Source organism: Triticum aestivum, chromosome 6B (genome assembly GCF_018294505.1).
Source record: "Triticum aestivum cultivar Chinese Spring chromosome 6B, IWGSC CS RefSeq v2.1, whole genome shotgun sequence".
Lineage (NCBI taxonomy): Eukaryota > Viridiplantae > Streptophyta > Magnoliopsida > Poales > Poaceae > Triticum > Triticum aestivum.
In genome coordinates this window covers 519911936-519922715 of record NC_057810.1, presented here as the reverse complement: position 1 = coordinate 519922715, position 10780 = coordinate 519911936, and the positions used below count along the sequence as shown (strand labels likewise).

Below are 10780 nucleotides of genomic sequence, written 5' to 3'. Positions count from 1 at the left end.
GTAAGCTCCATTAGTATAAGAAAATAAAACAACCACTTAGGTACTGTAATGAACTCATTCTAAATTCATATTGGTGTAATATCTACTGTACTCCAACTTATCTATGGTTCATACCCTCCGATACTACTCATAGATTCATCAAAATAAGCAAACAACACATAGAAAACACAATCTGTCAAAAACAGAACAGTATGTAGTAATCTGTATCAAACGTATACTTCTGGAACTCCAAAAATCCTACAAAATTAGGAAGTCCTAAGAAATTTGTGTACCAATCCAGAGCAAAAAGAATCAGATCAAAAGCACGTTTCTGTGAATTAACAAAACTAATTTACTGGGTGCAAAAGTTTCTGATTCTCAGCAGGATCAACACAACTATCACCGTAAGCCATCCTAAAGGTCTTACTTGAAACTTTATTGAAACAAAAGCTATAAAACATGATTACTACAGTAGCATAATCATGTGAACACACAAAAACAGTAAGGGTAAATATTGGGTTGTCTCCCAACAAGCGCTTTTCTTTAATGCCTTTTTAGCTAGGCATGATGATGACAATGATGCTCACATAAAAGATAAGAGTTGAAACATGACGGGAGCATCATGAAGCATATGACTAGCACATTTAAGCCTAACCACTTCCTATGCATAGGGATTTGGTGAGCAAACAACTTATGGGAATAATAATCAACTAGCATAGGAAGGCAAAACAAGCATAGCTTCAAGATTTTCAACACATAGAGAGGAAACTTGATATTATTGCAATTCCTACAAGCATAAATTCCTCCCTTATAAAAAATTTCAGTAGCATCATGAATGAATTCAACAATATAACCAGCACCTAAAGCATTTTTTTCATGATCTACAAGCGTAGAAAATTTACTACTCTCCACATAAGCAAAATTCTTCTCATTCGGAATAGTGGGAGTATCATAAGAGACTTGAACACTAAAAATTGTTTCCACATTAAAAGAGTAATGTTCAGAAAAAGGGTAATCATAATCATGACAAGATTTGTAAATATAATCATCACTACTTTTTATAGCATAAGTTTCATCACAATAATCATCATAAGTAGCAACTTCGTTCTCATCATAATCGATTGAAACCTTTCCCAAGATAGTGGAATCACTAAATAAAGTTGACACTCTTCCAAATCCACTTTCATATTCATCACAATAAGATTCAACATCCTCCAAAATAGTGGGATAACTACTTCCTAAAGTTGACACTCTTCTAAACCCATTTTCATCAATATAACCATCATAAATAGGAGGCATGCTAAAATCATAACAACTTTGCATATCAAAACTTGGGATGCTAAAAATATCATCTTCATTAAACATAGCTTCCCCAAGCTTTGGACAAACATTAATTTTAGCAATATATTCTCAAATATTTCATCCTCATCAAACATAGCTTTCCCAAGCTTGGGCATTTTCATATCATAAGCATAATCACTCTCATCATTAATAGTATGGATATCACCAATAGTATAGCAATTATCATCATCACAATGAGTAGTAGGAGCAACATAATTTGGGAGGGATACCTTTCTACCTTTGTTGCTCCTTCTTTTCTTTTTCTTCTTCACATTATGTGTGGGTTCAACCTTCCTCTTTGAGCTCCTTATAGGCGATATTGGTTGAATAGAAAGCTCCTCCTTGTTACCTGATTCATCATAAGAAATAATAGGAGGATATTGGGAAGTCTCTTCCCTTTCATTAGTATTCTCATCATTTTGCTTTCTTTTCTTTAGGTAATTAGCAATATAGGGATTTTCAATGCAATTCTCCGCACAAAACATATAAATCTTTTCTAGATCAATATCAAGGAAATGCTTAAGATTAAATTCTGGAATAGGCTTAGTTAAACGTTTCAACTCTTCATAACCCAAAAGCAAACTAAGTTCATTATAATGTGCAAGGGAAATCAAGTCATCACAATTTTTGGACACGATTCGGTCATGAAACAATTTGCATTGGAGATGTAAATGACCACGTTCATTGCAAAGTTCACAAGTACGGCAAAGGAATTTTAAATTTTCAGCACTCACATCTAGCCTTTCTTGCAACCATTTAGTTTCTAAATGCTTATGCTTCTTGCAATAAATATCTTCTCTATTTGGTGTGTTCATGCAAACATGCACTCCACAAAGGTAGACATGCTCATAAGAGATATTTTCATCATGACTAGAGCAATCATCATTAATACTATGGATATTCAAGGAGTTTAAACTAACAACATTGAATTAATGCTCATCATTCAAAGATTTAGTAGCAAGCATTTTAATGCACTCTTCTTCTAGCACTAGAGCACAATTTTCCTTTCCATCAAACTCACGAAAGATATTAAAAAGACGAAGTGTATGAAACAAACTTAACTCCATTTTTTTGTAGTTTTCTTTTATAAACTAAACTAGTGATCAAACAAAAAACAAAAAGATTCGATTGCAAGATCTAAAGATATACCTTAAAGCACTCACCTCCCCGGCAACGGTGCCAGAAAAGAGCTTGATGTCTACTACACAACCTTCTTCTTGTAGACGTTGTTGGGCCTGCAAGTGCACAGGTTTGTAGGACAGTAGCAAATTTCCCTCAAGTGGATGACCTAAGGCTTATCAATCCGTGGGAAGCGTAGGATGAAGATGGTCTCTCTCAAACAACCCTGCAACCAAATAACAAAGAGTCTCTTGTGTCCCCAACACACCCAATACAATGGTAAATTGTATAGGCGCACTAGTTCGGCGAAGAGATAGTGATACAAGTGCAATATGAATAGTAGATATAGGTTTTTGTAATCTGAAAATATAAAAACAGCAAGGTAACTAATGATAAAAGTGAGCGTAAACGGTATTGCAATGATAGGAAACAAGGCATAGGGTTCATACTTTCACTAGTGCAAGTTCTCTCAACAATAATAACATAGATAGATCATATAACAATCCCTCAACATGCAACAAAGAGTCACTCCAAAGCCACTAATAGCGGAGAACAAACGTAGAGATTATGGTAGGGTACGAAACCACCTCAAAGTTATTCTTTCGGATCGATCTATTAAAGAGTTCGTACTAGAATAACACCTTAAGACACAAATCAACCAAAACCTTAATGTCACCTAGATACTCCATTGTCACCTCAAGTATCCATGGGCATGATTATACGATATGCATCACACAATCTCAAATTCATCCAACCAACACGAAGTACTTCAAAGAGTGCCCCAAAGTTTCTACCGGAGAGTCAAGAAAGCGTGTGCCAACCCCTATGCATAGGTTCATGGGCGGAACCCGCAAGTTGGTCACCAAAACATACATCAAGAGGCATGTGATATCTGTTGGGGAACGTAATAATTTCAAAAAATTCCTACGCACACGCAAGATCATGGTGATGTATAGCAACGAGAGGGGGAGTGTATCTTCATACCCTTGAAGATCGCTAAGCGGAAGCGTTTATCAACGCGGTTGATGTAGTCGTACGTCTTCACGATCCGACCGATCCAAGTACCGAACGCACGGCACCTCCGAGTTCTGCACACGTTCAGCTCGATGACGTCCTCGCCTTCTCGATCCAGCAAGACGGGCGAAGTAGTAGATGAGTTCCGGCAGCACGACGACATGGTGACGGTGTTGGTGAAGAACAATCTTCGCAGGGCTTCGCCTAAGCACTACGGAAACTATGACGGAGGATAAACTAGAGGGGACGGGGTTGCCGGCACACGGCTTGGTGTTTCTTGATGTGTCTTTGGTGCTAGCCCTGCCCCTCTATTTATATGTTGAGCCTTGGGGTCGAAACTTGGAGTAAAAGCCTCCACAAAGTCGGTTTCACCCGAAAGGCAAGAGTCCTTCTCGGACTCCAGGGCCAGACGCCAGGGTTCCCGGCGTCTGGACCCAGACGCCAGGGACCCTAGCGTCTGGCCCATGGACTCCGCAAAACTTCCTTTTGCGCTTTCCAAAAACCTTGTGGGCTTTCCCCTTTGGCCCAAATAACGTGTTCTCATACCCAAACATTTCAGGAAACATCCGGAACCCGTTCCGGTGAATTCCGGAACCCTTCCGGAGATCAAACACTATTATCCCATATATCAAACTTTATCTCCGGACCATTCCAGAGTTCCTCATCATGTCCATGATCTCATCCGGGACTCCGAACAACATTCGGTTACCAACATACATAACTCATATAATACTATATCGTCAACGAAACGTTAAGCGTGCGGACCCTACGGGTTCGAGAACTATGTAGACATGACCTAGAACGGTTTCCGGTCAATAACCAATAGCGGGACCTGGATGCCCATATTGGCTCCCACATATTCTACGAAGATCTTTATCGGTCAAACCGCATAACAACATACGTTGTTCCCTTTGTCATCGGTATGTTACTTGCCCGAGATTCGATCGTCGGTATCTCAATACCTAGTTCAATCTCGTTACCGGCAAGTCTCTTTACTCGTTCCGTAATACATCATCTCACAACTAACTCATTAGTTGTAATGCTTGCAAGGCTTATAGTGATGTGCATTACCGAGAGGGCCCAGAGATACCTCTCCGACAATCGGAGTGACAAAACCTAATCTCGAAATACGCCAACCCAACATGTACCTTCGGAGACACCTATAGTACTCCTTTATAATCACCCAGTTACGTTGTGACGTTTGGTAGCACCCAAAGTGTTCCTCCGGTAAACGGGAGTTGCATAATCTCATAGTTACAGGAACATGTATAAGTCACGAAGAAAGCAATAGCAATATACTAAACGATCAAGTGCTAAGCTAACGGAATGGGTCAAGTCAATCACATCATTCTCCTAATGATGTGATCCCATTAATTAAATGACAACTCATGTCTATGGTTAGGAAACATAACCATCTTCGATTAACGAGCTAGTCAAGTAGAGGCATACTAGTGACACTCTGTTTGTCTATGTATTCACACATGTATTATGTTTCCGGTTAATACAATTCTAGCATGAATAATAAACATTTATCATGATATAAGGAAATAAATAATAACTTTATTATTGCCTCTAGGGCATATTTCCTTCAGTATCCCATTGTCACCACAGATAAACATGGCAAGACATACATCAAGAGTTCTCAAATAAAGACTCAATCCGATAAGATAACTTCAAGAGGGAAACTCAATTCATCACAAGAGAGTAGAGGGGGAGAAACATCATAAGATCCAACTATGATAACAAAGCTCACGATACATCAAGATCGTGCCATAGAAAGAACACGAAGAGAGAGAGAGAGAGAGAGAGAGAGATCAAACACATAGCTACTGGTACATACCCTTAGCCCCGAGGGTGAACTACTCCCTCTTCGTCATGGATAGCGCCGGGATGATGAAGATGGCCACCTATGATGGGTTCCCCCTTCGGCAGGGTACCGGAACGGACTTCCAAGAGGTTTTTGGTGGCTACAGAGGCTTGCGGCGGCAGAACTCCCGATCTATCTTGATATTCGATATTTTTAGGGTACGTAGGCTTATATAGGCGAAAGAAGTCGGTCGGGAGGTGCTCAAGGGGCCCACGAGACAGGGGGCGCGCCCTCCTATCTCGTGGCTGCCTCGAGGATCTTCTAACGTGAACTCCAAATCTCTAGGATCATATTCTTCCAAAAAATCACGTTGCCGAAGGTTTCATTCCGTTTGGACTTTGTTTGATATTCCTTTTCTTCGAAATACTTAAACAGGCAATAAAACAGCAATATGAGTTGGGCCTCCAGTTAATAGGTTAGTCCCAAAAATAATATAAAAGTGTATAATAAAGCCCATAATCATTCAAAACAGATAATAAAATAGCATGAATGCTTCATAAATTATAGATATGTTGGAGACGTGTCAACGACGTCGCCACGGCGGCGCGCGAGCACCCATTCTCCACTTTTCCCTTCCCCTTTTCTTCCTTAGACAGAGAGAAAGATGCGAGGCCAAGGCCCCCTCTGCTCCCTTGCAGCGCCCGACGGCGTGGAGTGGCGGCGTCGTTGCCGATCCCTTCGCCAGTGGTGCGTTCCCCTTGGTGTGAGCGCGCCGTCGTCGAGCGGTTGGGCCGTAGTGCTCCCCCCTCTCTCTTTTTTTTGTCTTTTTTCTTTTCTTTGCCGGCATACCGTTGAGTTGGCTCTGGTAGTTCTTCGTCCGACGCCTCGGCTTGCCGATGCGCGTCCGGATCGAGAGGAACGGTGCGGCCTTGCGGCGGTGCATGTTCTCTTTGCCCTTCTAGGGTTCTTTTGGGGGGAGGGGAACTTTCTTTCTCTGTTTTTCCTTTGTACCGAAAACAATCTAAGCCTATCATGGTCTAATACCATTGTTAGATCCGTCGGGATCGGTTAGGCTACATATTCCGGTAGTTCTTACCTTCTTCTTGTGGCTCGAGGAGCTCCTAGTGCCGGCCATGGTGATGGTGCCGGAGATGACAGAGAGAGGTGAGGTGGCAGTGGCTGTGGTGGAGCTTCCCGTCGCTTGTGCGCTAACCCTAGATCGATAGGGATATCGGTGGGGGTTACGGCGCACGATGAACCTCGTACCACATGCAGCCGGCTCCCCCACTTCTTTATATAGCATTGCGACAGGGGCCCACCACCCATAAGAGGGTTGGGCACCCTCGATCAGGGTGCAGGCCAAGGGGGCCGTCGAGCCGTTGGGCTCGATCGGTACGAGATCAACCTAACAATCACTTGGTGGAAGTTTGGGGTTGCAATGTATGCAGCTTTATAAAGAATTGCTCATGGTAATATTGCATATCCCTGTGACAATGGTGACACTAGAATCAACCTTTAGCACTAGTGGCCGACTAATGCACATTGTAGCTGACTTGGGCCAAATATGGCTGAAATTGTACTGTGTGTACGCAAGCTTGGACCTGTGCCAACATGATAGGTTATTGATCCTCTCAAATTTCAATCAATTTATTTGTTAGGGGACCAATTTATATGTGTAGCATAGCTCAAGGATGTAAGGAGAGCTAATCAATATACTAATACTCCTTAATAGATCGGACCCTCCAAGGCGACGCCCTCGAGGGGGAAGCAAACGGGAACGACACAAATGGCCACTCTGACCAAGGTCGAAACTTGGGTCGGAGAGCCCGAGATCCAAATGACGAGTGAGGTGAAGGGGATCCACAATGATGCTTTCAAGGAGGGCGGCGATGTCTAAGAACATCAGCGGCGGCGGCATCATCTGAAGTTGGTGTTAGTCTTTCACCTAGAGCTCACCAAACACATCATCACTGAATCATGCTCGTTCATCTGCTCAAGCCGCAATAGCGATGCGATCCATGCATCTCGCCGCGGCCGATGACCACCACGACACCTGAAGCCGCATGGCCTCCCGGCCCACTGCCAAAAATGAGCTCCGCCATGGCACCATCCTCCATCCATGACACATAGCGAGTAACAATGTCGAGGGTGATGACACACCAACACCGCCAACCACCACCAACCGATGACCCGCCATCTACATGACCAACGCAATGCATAACACGACCACATTCGAAGCCACAACTCTGGCACCTAAGCAAGTCGCAGCCCACGCCAGATCCAAAGTAAAAGATACTCAATTCAAATTTACTATTTCTATCTAGTCAAAAAATATACTATTGCTTCTGAACACCGCCAACAATCGAGCCCCGACCCTTGTCAGGCCGAACTACGCTGCATAGAATGGATCCATCGCAATTGGACCACCCCATCGCCTCTCATGGCAGCGACGAGCCCTCCCTGGTCGCTACCGCACATAATCCACAACCTCATTCACATATCCAAGCGGGATGACCCAAATCTGGCAGGCTATCATCCAGTTGTTCCCTATGCTTCGCATTGGCACTTCCATCTCGGTTGGTACTGGGTCCGCGACCCTGTTCTGGTTTGATCGGTGGATTGGCGGCATCCCTCTGGCCATTCGTTTTCCCGAGCTATTCGCCATTGCTGTTGACCCTCGAGTCTCTGTCGAGTCACCCCTTTGGCCCGCCCGAAGTAGCCGCCTGGGATGCCCTCCTCAAGGACATCGCCCTTCTCCCGATGAGTGTCAACGACACCCCGGACGCCATCTCTTGGCATCTGGAGTCTTCTGGTTGCTTCTCCACCAAATCTTTGTACGCAGCCATCGCCCCCTCGCCCGCCCTCGAGCCCTTCAGTCTGATCTGGGACATCCGCTTGCCCCTGAAAATCAGGATCTTCCTGTGGCAATGGATCCGTGGCCGCCTCCCTTCCGGAGTAGAGGTCCTCAAGCGTAATGGACCCAGAGATGGGCTTTGCCCCCTGTGCGGCACGGTGGAAGATGCTAATCACATCTTCTTCTCGTGCTCCACGGCCCAGTTTCTTTGGTCCAGTTTCCGCGAGACGGTTAGCGGCCAGTGGTGTAATTCCAACTTCCCTGACCTTCTCGCGGAGATCCATGCCTCCCCCCCTCGATACCGTCATATCAGATGGCTCTGCGTTGGGGTCCTCGCCTAGACGCTTTGGACTGTTTGCGGTAAGCTGGTCATCCAAAAGGTGCCTCTTAGACGCGCTACTGACGCCATTTTTAAAATGTGTGGGTACTTGCAGCTTTGGCGGCCGCTTAGCCGCCCTCAGGATCGGGACGTCATCAACACCCTCCTCACCGACCTACGATCGCTCGCCTTCCGCTTGGCGCCTCCCCTACCTCCCCCCCTTGCACCCCGTGTGTGTGTGTGCCTTTTTCTGTTCTCAGGGCTTCTTGAGTTGTGCCCTCAGCATTAACCCTTTTGGATCCTGTGTGTACTGAGACTTATGTGTTTGTGCGTGTGTGTGTGTGAACCTATATGGAATGTTGGCTTGGGCAGTTGCTTTATAATATAAAGCGGGGCGAAAGCCTTTTTCGGTAAATCTGGCTAAGCTGCTCCACCTATATGACCCACACCAGCCTCATGGTTGAAGCAATCGCTAGCCATCTAGCACAGACGCCAAGGGCGTGTTTGGTTGCCCGCATCAAGCCCAACCAGGCCCACGCGGGAAGGGAGAGGCATGTGTTGGTTGCCTGGTTTTCCTCTTGGGCCTGCATCGCACGCTTCTCAAAGCAGCCCAGAGCCTGGCTCGCTGGAAACCCTCGGATCGGCAGTTTCTCGCGAGCCAGGCTGAGTGCGGTGCGAGGTTGCACGGGCGGGAGCGAGGGGGGATGGCGGGAGATGGAAATCTGGCACGCCATCCCGGCGTCAAATTAGCCTCACCCCCCTTTCACTCGCTCACCCATAGCCACTGCCTCCCTTTCTTCCCTACTGCCTCACCGCCGGCGGCGACTGCGATTTCAGATCTATGCTATAGGCGGCAGCGGCGGCGGCGGAAGAGGCGGCGGCGTTTGCGGTGGATCTGGTGCTCCCCTTGTTGTTGGCCACCGTCTGGTCGACCTAGTCTGTGCCATGGCTCCCCTATGACGTCCTCGTCTCCGATGCCGATAAGCAGCACCCCCTCCCCCCTTTGTTAGCTCAGTGGTTAGGCTGTTAAGCTATGTGTAGGATCGATTTCCCACTGAACGAACCGTCGATGTCGACTAGGTTATGGACGCACGATTGAGGCTAATAATCCAGGCAGCAGCACTGATTAGTGTGATTCAGGCATGTGTCATGTTCATGCACCAAAGAGTTGTTCGTCGTGCTGGGAGACCTTTGATCCGCTATGGTCCATTGTTACCCCGGGAACAGGAGAGGATCCAAATCTGAACTGCATCTACAACTGCAACGACGTCGAGGCTCTCTGGATGCTTAGAATGAAAAGAGCACCATTTGCCAGGCTTGTCGAGACCTTCAGGAGCAGGGGCCTGTTACAAGATAGCATCAACACCAGTGTTGAAGAGCAAGTGGTCATGTTCCTCCATGCTGTTGGCCATAACCAGAGGTTCAAGGTCATTCACAACACGTTCAGGAGATCAATGGAGACCATCTCTAGGTACTTAAAGCAGGTGCTTTTTGCTGTTGGGGAGCTTAGAGGAGAGATGATTAGGAGACCATATGGCCAGACTCCATCCAAGATTCGCGGAAGCCTAAGATGGTATCCATACTTCAAGGTGAGCATTGACAATATACACTTTTCATGGCTTGATATGCTTGTATTGTTCAAGTTGAGCACTAACACAAGCTAGTGATGCCATTTTCAGGATTGCATTGGGGCAATAGATGGTACTCATGTCACTGCCAGAGTTCCTAGGTCACAGTCTGCAGCATACGGGGGAGGAAGCACTACACAAGCCAGAATATGCTTGCTGTTGTTGACTTTGATCTGAAGTTCACATATGTGTTGGCTAGCTGGGAGGGGTCAGCGCATGATGCAAACATTCTCACTGACAGCATGAGTCGACCTGATGGAATCAACATCCCCGACGGCAAGTTATACCTTGGAGATGCTGGCTATGCATGTCGGCCTGGTATTCTTCCACCCTTCGGAAAAACAAGGTACCATCTCAACGAGTTCTCTGGTAGGAACTTTCCTAGGACTGCACGGGAGCTGTTTAATCTCAAACACTCCAGCCTTAGAGTAACTGTTGAGAGGGCATTTGGAGCTCTGAAGAATAGGTTTAAGATCCTGGATCAGAAGCCATTCCACCCATACTCCACTCAAGTTAAGCTAGTTCTTGCTTGTTGCATTCTGCATAACTGGATCCTCCAGTGGGGCTTTGATGAACACGTGCCTGAGGAAGAGGTCGAGCCTGATGATGTTGTTAGCTCTGGCCATGGTGTGAAGGCATTTGACAATGACGCTTGGAAGAACAAAAGGTTGAAGTGGGCAGAGGCAATATGGCTTAACAAAGGTCAGTGCAGGATTTGA

General features: G+C 45.8%; 1 pseudogene; it reads left to right on the top strand.

Moving 5' to 3' along the window:
• The first annotated feature begins 9575 nt into the window (after positions 1-9575).
• Positions 9576-10780, top strand: LOC123139336 (putative nuclease HARBI1; annotated as a pseudogene).